Below are 13,728 nucleotides of genomic sequence, written 5' to 3'. Positions count from 1 at the left end.
TTTTTATAGTGTATTCTAAATTAATTATATCTAGTTTACACATTATCTCGTTAGCGTCCCAATGGGATAACGGTCTTTCTCTTATTATTTCCATTTTATCTAGTATAGATATTATATTTTCTAAATCTTTTAGACTGTTTATTATTCCTATTTTATCCATTCCTTTTCTAAAATTATAAAACTGAGTTTCTGTACTTATTAGGGTATAGTCTTTTTCTATATCTATTAAGCATTCTTGTCCTTCTGCATTAAGCAGAGTATAATTTCTAACTTCTTCTAGGTTTTCTTTTATATTTTTGTTTTCTTTTAACAGGTTGTTGCTTTGGCATTGATTATTTTGGCAGTCGTCGCAATATGGTTCTGGAAGCAAACTAGTTTTATGTGTGTTTAATGTTCTATATACTGTTGGCAAGGTTACTATTTGTACTGGTGTATAAGTTAAATTTTTAAAGAGCATTATTCCATCTCTTGTTAAGAGACATCCTCCTTTATTCTGGATACAAAATCTTAGTCCGATAACAAAATCTGATCCTATGTTTAAATCTCTTGCTAATATTTTATTAACATTGTAAACTGGGTTATAGAATTTATTGCATGTATTTAAAAAACTTATTTGTGCTTTTTCTATGTAATAATTATAGATATTTTGTGATCCATCAATTTGAATGGCTGTTATAGGTCTCTCAAGTACTTTTAGTAAATGTTCCAGTACTATTTCTTTATTGATTAAACAGCTAGTACATCCGGGATCTACTAATGCTAGAGTTTCTATCTTCACATCTTTTATTTTAATTTTTACTAGAACTTTTATTGTAGAGAATTCTTTATCTTCGTTGCATATTAGACTAGTGTCATTATTCTAGATTCATAAGTTCTGCCTCTAATTTTTCTAAATGTATCGCTTCTTGTGTATCTGTTTCTTCTATGACGATTTTGGTTTTTCCTTTTTCTAGGATGGTTAATCTTTGTTCTAAATCATTTACTCGGGTTTCTAAAGTAGACACCCTTAGATTTAGGATTTGATTATTTGTATTTTTTTGTCTGTTATTTATTTCTGGTTCTACTTTTATTTTTAAAGTGTTTTCTATACAATTTATACATGCTTCTAAATAACATTTTTTGCATTTAGCTCCATTGTCTTTACTTGGATACCAATTACATATACGACATCTATTACTGTCTAAACCTTTGTTTCTTTGGAATTCATGTATACATTCTTGAGTAACATTCATTAAATTATTGATTCCTAGATTGTTTAAGTCTAAATCTTCTATCTCTTGTCCTAGCTCATAAACTAAGTTATCTTCTTCTGATTCTGAAGAATCAGATTTTGGATTATCTTTATCATTTATATCAATACTTATTATTGAGTATATACTTTCTGTATCTGACATGTATTCGTCTATATTTAATAAAGTTTCTTGGAAATCCTCTATTAGTTGAGAATTTCTAGTTCTATTATTATTTCTTTTAGGACATACATTAGCTAAATGGTCTATGCTTCCACAAGTATAGCATTCTAATTTATTTTTATAGTTTCTATCATTTCTATATTTCCTAACATGTCTATCTCTATTTACCACGGCTTTTTAGCTTTTGATTTTCTTAAGAAGTATTGTTTACGACTATATGGTTTTTGTTTCTTCTTATATTTTCTATGTTGTTTTTATCGTAATTTTGGGTTGTATATATAACAAATTTGCAGAAATTCATTTCATTTCTTTTTAATTGTTTTTGTATTTGTATGTTTGTACATTTTTCTGTTAGTATATCCATTATATGTTGTGTTCTATTCCCTATTGTCCATTTTAAATTTGGGTTGGCTACTACACCATCTCTTTTATACCATCTATCTTCTATTTCTCTTCCTAAAGCCCCAGGTAATTTATTGAATAATTTTTTGCCTAATTCTTCGTTAAAAGTGTTTCCGCTAACAGTGCAATAATAAAAATAGTCTTGTAGGAATTTCTTTATATATACCCAATGTGAAATACTTAATTGTTCTAGTTTGATTAATGGTTCTTTTTTTAGTGCTAATAGTCCACTATTTGGATCTTTTCCAATTAATAACATATGCATTTTGTTTGTGAAATTATAGGGATTTGGTCCCATACTTAATAAAACCTGGAAGTCATATGGGCAATTTATCTTAAAACTTTCCCATGTGGCTTTTGCCGATTCCCCCAAAAAGGTTTCTAAATATTTGTACATTGTTTCCGTATCTGTTTTTGTATAATGTCTTAAGTAATCTGCAGCTACTATTCCTTTCCATAAATCTATCACTGTATCCCACATTTTGGGATCGTGTGCTGCTATATTCAGAATTTTACCTTTACTACCTCCTTCTTGTAGTTTAATTGGTTGTTCTATTGGCATTCTTTTACCTGCTGATTTTATATTATCTCCTCTAAGTTCTATATCTGGGTTTATCCTAATTGCTGGTCTTCTAGGTACATTGCATGTACTATAATCTATTGGTTGGGGATTAGGGTTTGTTTGTTGGAATGGGCTAGCACTTGAAGAACTAGTTGGTTCTAATTCTGCTAGTTCTTTATAACTTATTGTGGAACTTAATACAGAAATTGTGTCTTCATCTTCTCTTTCAAGGAATATTTGTTATTTCTATATCCTAAATTATCACTTCTCTCTAAACAGTTTTTAAAATGTTCTATACATTCTTCTATTTTCATTTCATCCTTTTGACATCCTTTACATTTAAAAGTTATATATTTATATTCTTCTGCTAAGTTTTCAGCTTTTTCTATGGCCATGTCTACTTCATATCCTTCTTGTAGGACTTCTATATTCATAAACTCGCTTTCTGTTTCTATATTACTCTCTATTTCGTCATCGTCTAAATTTTTTTTAGTCATGTAATTATAATCTGTAAACCTGACTGAATTTTCTCCTTTACTTGTAATATATAATAGATGAGAGTCTGGTGTAAGAATTTTTGGTTTAGTAAATTTGTTTAAATTCCATTCTAAACCTGCATATATTTCTGGGTCTATTTTATTGGTTTTTATAGACTTATGCCTTTATTTCCCATTATTTCAACTACATCATTTACATTTAGTTTAAATTTAGTATTACTACTTAAAGTTAATTTTCCAATGAACCCTACACACATTAATAAATTATTTCCACTATTCATTTCTTCGTACCCTTTAGTTTGGATTCCTATTTTAATGTTTTTTTCCAAATTCTTTTAGGTTCATTAGGAAATCTGGACTTATATAGAATATTCCTCCATTATTGGTCATATCTACTTCAGTTAATCCTATTATTGATTTTTTAATATATGACCATCTATCATCATATATTGTTATCAATACTTTGGATCCTAGAATCTTTCTAGTTAGACCTTTTATTCCTATAACAATTAAACTCATATGCATCAATATCATTTTATTATTTTTTATATGTCTTAAAGAATTAGCGTTTACTAAATCTAGTATTTTAAAATCTTCTCCTATAGCTGATATTTGTTCTCCTCTATAATGTCTATATAGCTGATTAACTGTAGAAAAATATCCTGCGTTATATAATGTTTTAGGATTTAATAATTTTAATTGATGTTGTTGGAAGATTTCTAAATCTTTATCTACATCTATTATTTCGTTAAGTTCTTGGTTCTGCTCCATATTAGGTTGTCTTCTGCATATTCTGGATAATATATTATTATTTCCTATTCTATTCTCCGAAAAACTTATTCTTTGTCTTTCTTCTCCTTGTCTTTCATTATTTTCGATGGTTCTCCGTCTATTTGATAGAAAGTCCATTTTTGTGGTTTTCTTATTATATTTTTTCTTTCTTGTTTAGGAGTTAACTTAATTCATTTTAATTGGTTAATAAGTTCTTCAATTTCAAAGCTATTTTTTGGTGGCTCTTGAGCTTCTTTATTTTTTATTAAGATGTCTATTTTCTTATGTAATTCGGTTAATTCCGGTTCTTCCTGAAAAGGTTTTTGAGTTTCTTTGCCTTTAATTAAAATGTCTATCTTTTTGTGTAAGTCTAATAATAACTCTATTATGGTATTATTTTGTTTTAATAAAATTTTGTTTGTTATACTTGAAGGTATATGCTTAGAAAATCCTTCTGGTTTGCTATGATAACTTCTTGATTTTTCTAATGCATTACTATAATTTATATCTTCTTCACTCATGAAAGTGATATTTCTTCCAATCTTTTTGTTATTCCTTGCAAATCTTTGATTTCTGTTGTTATATTTTCTACTTGCTCGACAAGCTTAGATATTAATTGAGTTGTTTTTACTTCTAATTCTTTAGGTCTTTCTATTATGGTTTTTATTAGCTTTTCAATTTCTAATTTTGTAGGTATTTTTTCTAAATTAAATTTGTGATTTAAATATTGAATTTTCCTGTCTATTTCTATTTCTTGTGACTTTAAATAATCTAAATTTTATTCTATCTTATCTAGTGTCTTTTTATGTTTATTCTGAGTAACTTCTATCTCTTCTAAAATCTTATTATACTATTATATTTTTCCTGAATTTTTTCGCTTGAATTTATCAAAATGTCTATTATTGTATTATATTGTTTATCTTCTGAATGTAAAATATGTTCACCCTGGTTGAAATTACACCTTATAGTAGAGTTATCTTTTAATACTCTATATTTCTTTTCTGGTTGAAATCTAAGATCTAAGTAATCAAGGCATTTTAAAGAAGCTATCTTGTTATCCTAAGTGGTTTAAGTTAAGGTATTTTTTGGTTAGCTTAGTTTGATATTTCAATCTACTATTTGTATAGGTTATATCTAATTCTACTTCTTGTATATTTTCTATCAGCCTAGATTGTTCACTAATTAATGCTTTTTTTATAATAGTTAGATGTTATGGTAATTATTTCGTCTGTTTCTTTAAAGTTTAAAATATCTATTTCTAGGTTTCTTATTTCTTTATTTAGCAACTCTAGTCTTTCTACAAATTGTTTCCAAATTTTTACAAGTTGATGTTTATAAGCAAATTCTCTATAATATTGACGTTGTATTTCTCTAATACACTCAATATATCTTATTGGCATTTATTATCCTAATTGATAAGAGTTTCTCTTAATCCGTTCCTTAAGCCACTTTATTCCTAAAGTATTATTTTCTAAATCTCTCTCACAACCTTGTATTTCCCAATTTAACGCGCTTCCTAAATCTTCACAAACTTGTCTAGATGTATTATAGGATTTATGTAATCTGTTTGCTTCTAATAACCTTCTTCGACTTTCTTCTAGATTATGTTTTCTAGCTATTATATTATTTCTTTTTCTGATTTCTCTACATAAATAGAAATAGCTACACCTTATGTCTTGGAAAGATCTATGTCTTTTCATATATAGTTTATAAACTTTTGCGAGTTAGTAGGTAATGTTCGATACCAGGTAATGTTCCCAAAACCTTCGCGCTCTGATACCAAAACAGAGATATATTTCAATAATATTATATTTTAATATTATGATATTTCAATATTTTAACACAAAGATAAACAAAGATAATAAACAAGGATAGATTTCAGTGAATAATGATTGATTTTTTAGTATATCAATTTTGTAAAACCTACTCAGTACTCCCTCTTTCCCTTTGTTTCTTCATATACACACACATATATGACATATCTACTTCAACTGTTTCAATCGTAATTTTACTATATATCATCCTAATTAATTATTATAAGTCATCTAAATAGTACAAAAATATATATTTAATAATAAAATAAAATAGAAATAAAATAATAAGTTAACTTTTGATGTTTTAAATTAACTTCACGTCTTATATAAGGCCCATTTTTAAAAAAAAAAAAATCATAGGTACTTTTTGTAGTAATTTTGTTAAATCACTTCTTATTAGTCATTGTGAATAATTTAAGACATATGTTTGTTTCTTTGCTTCAATCGTAATTTTACTATATCACCTCTAATTAATTATTATAGTCTAAGCATTGTGCCACTTAAATTGGAATATAAGGAAAAGTTTTATAAACCACAATAATTAAAAACTTAGATTATTTAAAATATGCAATTGACTATCAATGCCACAAAATTTTGGACAAGGGAAGTAACATATATTATTTAAAAATTACATAAAAAGTATTATAAATTACAATAGTTAACAACTTAAAATATCTAAAAGTAAAAATAATGTGTTATACATTTCAAAAAGTACGTAAAAAATATTATAAATCACAATAATTAACAACTTGAAAATTTTTAAAAGATATAAAATATTTGATTGACTCTCAAAATTATATCAGTGGCATTTAAATTGGAATATAAGAATAGTATAATAAATCACAATAATTAAAAACTTAAAATATTTTTAAAATATAATAGACTATCAACGCCACAAAATTTTGGACAAGAAGAGTAACATATATTATTTGAAAATTAAAAAATATTATAAACTACAATAGTTAATTACTTAAAATAGCTAAAAATGTATTAAAAGTATGATTGATTATCTAAGTTATATTTGAATCGCATTGTTTGAGATAAAAAAAATAACATATATTAAGCCTGTGGTAGGTTTTTTATTTTAAAAAATTAAAATAATTATTAAAATAATTTTAGTATTAATTATTATTCATTTTGTAAATGAAAAAAACCGACCACAAGTGGTCGGTTTTAAATCCAACCACAAGTTGTCAGTTTTTTTTATATATTTTTTAATTACTTTTCTTTTCAAAAAAAACCGACCACTGGTGATCGTTTTTTAAAAGAAATTAATCAAAAAACCAACCACTTGTGGTCAGTTTTTTATATATTTTTTAATTTTTTTTTAAGAAACCGACAACCAGTGGTTGGTTTTTTGTTTTTTTTTTTATTATTTGAAAAATAAATAAGAATTAATACTAAAATTATTTTAATAATTATTTCAATTTTTTAAAATAAAAAAGCTACCACTTGTGTTTGCTTTTAAAAAAAAATAAATTCCGACCACTAGTGGTCAGTTTTCTGTGGTTGGGTTTTGCCATTTTTTTAGTAGTGACAAACATTTATGATTCGTTCCTTACGACTTCATGGAATGGTCAATAATATTTCATTAACTTTATAGATGACTACTCCCATTACAGGTCTCTATTTAATTCATGAGAATTCACAATCTTTGGATGTTTCTAAAACTTTTAAGGCTGAAGTTGAAACTTAATTAAGCAATAAAATTATGGTTGTCAAATCTGACCATGGAGGAAAATACTACGGTAGATATGATGGATTAGGTGAACAACGTTCTGGATCTTTTACAAAGTGTTTGACAGAGTGTGGAATTGTACCTCAATACACTATATCAGGAACTCCAAGGCTAAATGGTGTAGCTAAGAAATGAAACTGAACTCTTAAGGATATGGTAAAAAGTTTGATTAGTCATTCTTATTTGCCTGAGTAACTTTGGGAAGAAGCATTAAACACTGCAGTTTATATACTAAAGAGAGTTGGCTTAAGTCATCGACAGGCACTTAAAGTTGTCTTGAAAATTCACTTGGATCCCCCAACTAAGATCTGTACCTATCAGGCACCTCCACTGCTTAAAATTGATACCTATCAGGCGCAAAATGTTGATTTGGCAAGGAGAGTGTGTTACACTCTCCTTTGCGCGCGTGAATCAAAGAAAAAATAATATTTTAATTTTTTTAATTAAAAAACTTATACTTAAATTATTTTATTAATATAATTTTTAATTATAATAATTTTTAATTTAAAAAGAAGAAAAAAATTTTCAACCCCTCCCCCAACGTCATCATCTTCACCCCACCCCACCCCCACCCCGCATCATCGTCTCCACCCTTTCTTTTGATGACAACAACGAAATGGTAATGTAATACCCCGTATCTTTATCTAGCTTGAAATCATCTCAAGTATATTAGAAACTTGTGTTGAAATATGAATCCACTTTTGTACATGTGATATTTTTAAGATTTTCACTTTTTATCACGTGAGAAATCGAATAAGCTTTCCATCGATACTAATTTCATCAAAATTCGGTATCAGATGAAGAAGTTACGGTCGAAACACAGAAGGCAGGAAAATCGCCCAGGTGCAACGGTGTAGGCCAACGGACCGTCAGACAAGCGATGAACCATCGACCACGACCGTCACATCGAGGCAGTGAGTCAGCTTTCTGGTTGAGTACGACGGAGAGATCCGATAGACCATCGACCAAGCGATGGACTATTGGACCCTACCGTCGCACAAAGGCTGTAGGTCCCAGTTCTAGTCCCAGTCGATGATGAGTCCGATGGACCATCGGCCCAACAATGGACCGTCATACCCCACCATCGCATGTCTAGCTCAGTTATTTTAAGTCTTTTTAACAGGGGTATTTTGGACTTTTACTACCCAGTTATATCCAACCTCATCTTAATTGTTCTTTATTCTTTCACAACAACAAAACTAGGGTTTTCTTTCTAACATTAATCCCCAAGAACAAAATCCAAATCTTATTCAAGAACTAAGAGATCCAATCCTTCAAGTTCAAGAACTTCATGAAACCCAAGTATGCATAGTGTTCATTCATGGACTCCTTTCGTCCATAAAGCCCAAGAATCCTTTTTCTAAGTTCAAGTTTATAGATTTTCCTTTATGAATTTCATGTTGGGTTGCTAGTGTTCATGTTGATAATGACTAATTAAATTTTAATCCATGTTTGGTTTTTAATTTCATGTGGAATTGATTAGTATATGTGTAGGTTTATGTAAACCTATAATTAAACCCTTGAATGATGAAATTATAATTGAACCATGATGTTTAATTATTGTACAATGTTTTTTACACATACTATGCCTATCATATGTTTGATTAAATGCCTATATGAAGGAAAAGTGTTTAACTAGTATGATATTATGAAATCCTCATGTTTGTACAAGTTCATGCATATCACATTTGATGAAATACTTTAATAAATGAATTATGGATTATGATGATTTGTCATGTGTTCAAGTAAGTCATGTTATGTTAGTTTCTTTCCATCAAGTCCTGGGGTACTTGTACACGACAAATTAGCTGTGTGCCTAAAGCCAGTGTCAGTTTTCATGATACTCTCAGTCAAGTCATGATCCATAGAACTCAATCAGTCATGTGAGTCAGGAAATCTTAGAAATCTCAGTAATCTCAGTAGTTCAGAAATCTCAGTAATATCACTGATCTCAGTACTCAGAAATCTCAATAACTTCAATACTCTCAGTCAGTCCTCAGAACTCAGTAGCATTTTATTTGTCAACGAAATTCAGTAAATTCAGTTTAGCTCTACTAAACAATACCATTAGTATCAGTTTACTTAATCAGTTTATTGTCTTTCAGATGGGAGTAGGATTACGCACCGAGCGATCCTAGGGATAGGGAATCACCTGCTAAATAGGACTGAGATCCCTAGAAGCAATTCCTAAGTTCCAAAACTACGTACCCAGCATAGGCATGAGATGTCACCCGTTAGATAGGACTAACATACTCAGGGATCACCCGCTAGTATAGGATTGATCTCAGGGGTCAGTTGCTAGATTAGGACTGATTCCACAACATTTGTCTTTACCAGTGGTGCGGTACTAACATTCTTCCAACTGGGGTTGCAGGATGGAGCCCAGTTATCTTATTATAGGGCATGTCGATTAGATGATTACTTCCAACAATTTTAGTCTTAGTCTCAATCTCAGTCTCAGTAATAGAACCCAGATAGTTCTACAGATTTTAAGACTGTCAGGTACAGTCACTCAGATATAGTATGGAACTCAGCTAGTTCCATATGATCTTAGACTGTCAGATACAGTTACCTTAGCTTAATATAAAACTCAGATAGTTCCATCAGAATTAGGACTATCAGATACAGTCACTCATGTTATCAGTATTCAAATTCAAAAATCATGTGATCACGGTATTAGTGTCAATTATTATGTCTCATGCATGTATTCTCACGTTCATGATAGTTAGTTGGTTATTATTATTCATGCATATGAACCTCTGCATTCAGCCTACCTCGCATGCATACAGTACATTCAGTCGTACTAACGCATTCACGCTATGGTGTTTTTTTACCATAGGTTTAGAGACACGAGCTCCAAAGAATCAGTAGCATCCCAGTTCAGCAGTCAGAGTTAGTAGTGAGTCCTTATCTTATCGAGGACATGATCATTACTTTTATGTCATTAATTAATTTATTAGTTGGATTTAGTTAGGGACATATCCCATCAACTCCTTATTCAGACAGATATGTTTTAGAGGCTTTCCAGACTACAATATCTTCAGATAGCTTATGTCAGTTTTGTTTTCGGTATTTCATACCCCCACTTAGATGTTTTATTTTAATTAGATATTATGCTACAGTTTTGAAACTTATGGCTTTTCAGTTTATATGTATGCATTTTAGAGTATATTATGCAGTATACAGGTACAGATATCAGTCGTGGGTTAGCTTCTAGTCCTTCGGGGTCATGAGCACCGTGTAGCATTTTGGGTACCAGATTTAGGGCGTTACAAGTAAACTGACCTTGAACACTGGAATGGTAAACTTCAATGCCAAGCCAATAAGTATAGCCATTTGTGGAAGTTATATCGTATACATTTAAGTACACTAGCACCGATCGACAATAATTTTGAACTGAATTCTTGCAGCGCAATATCTTAAAAAATGAGAAAATTTCAGCTCCCCTTCCCCCTTTAATCTCTAACTCACATATAATTGAATTTTAGAAATATGTTGGTATAGTACTTGATAGGTACAATGAAGTAAAAAATGTGGGTCCTCTTTTTATTTGTTTTTTTCTTTTTCAGTTGGAGGTAGAGTGGGGGTATCACCAGTAATAATACAATGGTTATGCTAGTTGGTGGAAAAGGAGGATAAGGGTAGATGTGTGTGTTGAGTATATATATAAAAATATATTAAGGAAAAAGGTGTGAAGAGTATTATAATGGTCAGCTGATGAAGTGTATTATTGTGAAAGTTTACTGAAGAATAGAAGTTTGCTTTTTTAAAGTGAAAATGATGGGGCATGAGTTGTGTGTGAAGAAAACGAGATGGGTGGGGTGGGGGTGAAATGGGGGATTTGTGTGTGAAGATGATGGGGGAGGATGGTGATGACAGAGGATGACTATGTAAATGTGTGTGAACTATGAAGACGCCCGGGGAAGGGGTGTGACGATGACGAATGGGTAGGGGTGTTTTTTTTCCTTTTAATTAAAAAATTATTAGTAAATAGATATTTCAATAGAAAAATGGACAAATCAGCAACTCCTCCATATAATTATTTTTTTTGCCACATTTTTTTTATTTGTTATTTTTGTCACGTCACGCGAGTGTTTTACACACACTCTATACCTTTTGCTGATTAGGCAAAAAGACCTGATTGAATCAAAATTTGGGTGGGTTAGGGGCCTGATAGGTACATGTCTTAGTTGAGGGGTTTAAGTGAATTTTCAGGACAACTTAAAGTGTTTGTCGATGACTTAAGCTAATAGAGTTCTTAGTAAAACAATAGCTAAGATCCCATACGAATTATAGATTGGTAAGAAGCCTAGTATTAGGCACTTGCATGTATGAGGATGTCCAGTTGAAGCAAGGCCTTACAATCCTAAAGAAAAGAAAATGAATTCAAGTAATGTTAGTTTCTACTTTGTAGGTTACTCAAAAAGATCGAGAGATTTTAAATTTTATGACTCCTCAAATTTCGAGACAGAAAATGTCAAATCTATTGAGAATGTTGATTGTAGAGGGAGTAATCAAAACAAACAAATTGTGTTTAAAGAGGAATTTAATAATATCGATTCTAGTGAAAATGATCAGATTACTTTACTAAATGTGTTTCAATCATAAATCAGGATTATGGAGAAAACACAATGATATTACCTCATATTCAACAATCTCAAGTTGAAGTTCCTAAAAAATTAGCAAAGAAATGAGAAATGTAATTTCAGATAATTATATTGTTTATCTTAAAGAACATGATTTTTACATGGGATTGGAAGATGTTCCTATAACCGTTAGTAAAGCAAAATCATTTCAAAATTCTGCTAAATGGATTGAATCTATGAAAGATAAGTTGAAGTCTATGAAAGACAATGGCATTTGGAATCTTGTCAAATTACCACAAGGATAAAAAAATAATTGGTTGTAAGTGGATTTTTAAACCTAGCGTGATTCAAAAGGTAATACCCAAAGATATAAAGCATGTTTAGTTACTGGATTCACTCAAAAGAAAGGCATAGATTTTAAGGAGATGTTTTCTCTAGTTTCGTTGAAAGACTTCTTTAGAATCATTATGGTACTTGTACCTTATTATGATTTAGAGTTACATCAAATGGGCGTAAAGACTGCATTTCTCAATGAATACTTTGAAGAAATGATATACATGGTGCAATTAGAAACCTTTGAGTGTCAAGATTCAAAGAACCATGTATGTAAGCTTAAGAAGTCCATATATGACTTAAAATAGGCATTCCATATATGATACCGAAAGTTTGATCAGGTGATAACCTTTTTTGGGTTTTAGAAAAACACTGCTGATCAGTGCATATATTTTAAGTTCAGTGGGAGAGAATTTATGATCCTTATGCTATATGTAGATGACATTCTCCAGGCAAGCAATGATGTAGGTTTATTGCATGAAAGCAGAAAATTTCTACCTAGCAAATTTGAAATAAAAGAACTTGGTGAAGCGCCCTTTGTTCTAGGTATATAAATCCATAGGTATTGTACTAGAAACATTCTTGGACTGTCATAAAAAATTTATATTAATAAGGTGCTAAGTAGATTTGGTATGCACAATTGTGCATCAGGAGATACACTAGTGGCAAAAGATGATAAGTTTAATTTGCGCGAATGTCCAAATTTGGACATACAGAAGAAAAAGATGGATAAAATTTCATATGCATTAGCAGTGGAAAGTATCATATATGCACAAGTTTGTACTCGTTCAGATATTGCGTACATAGTGAGAATACTGGGGCAATATTTAAGTAATTTGGGAATAGATCAATGGAAAGCTGCAAAATAAGTTATGAGGTATCTTCAGATTTTGGTGGATGTCTTGATAGTATGAGACTTACACCAAGTTATGTTTTCATGATTACTGGAGGAGTTGTTTCTTGAAAAGTGTGAAACAAACATTAATAGCTTCTTCTACAATGGAAGACAAATTTTTGGCGTGCTATCAAGCATCAAATTATGGAATGTGACTAAGAAATTTTATCACTGAAATACAAATAGTCGGTGGCATATAAAAGACCATTGAAAATTTCATTATTATAACAAGTCTACTGAGTTATATTCAAAGAACAACCGAAGTTCATCAAAGTCAAAACATATAGACATTAAGTTTTTTGTTGTGAAAGAAAGAGTTCAAAGTCATCTTATGTCTATTGAGAATATTAGTACAAATTTAATGACCGCGGATCCGTTCATGAAGGGTTTGCCACCTAAAGTGTTTCATTGACATGTGGCTCATATGGGTGTTGTCAAATTTAAGGATGAGCCATTTTAGTGGGAGTTTGTTATTTTATTTATTCTTTTGATATTTTAAAATTAATTTTTTTTGCAAACTCAAGTTTTATGTAATCTATGAATTTCGTGTGTTCATTGATAAATCTGAAAAATAAAGATATTAATTTTCTATTGTAGTATTGCATAAGGTATAAGAAAGTGATTTTGGACTATTAAAGTCATAAGGTAGGAACATTTGGAAATAGGCATGACTTAGATCATTTTAAATGTAATTTTTATATGTGATCTATGTTGTTGG

This window comes from Capsicum annuum, chromosome 1, assembly GCF_002878395.1.
Source record: "Capsicum annuum cultivar UCD-10X-F1 chromosome 1, UCD10Xv1.1, whole genome shotgun sequence".
In the NCBI taxonomy this organism is placed as follows: Eukaryota; Viridiplantae; Streptophyta; class Magnoliopsida; order Solanales; family Solanaceae; genus Capsicum; species Capsicum annuum.
The sequence above is the reverse complement of the archived record's forward strand: the minus strand, read 5'-3'. Positions refer to the sequence as shown.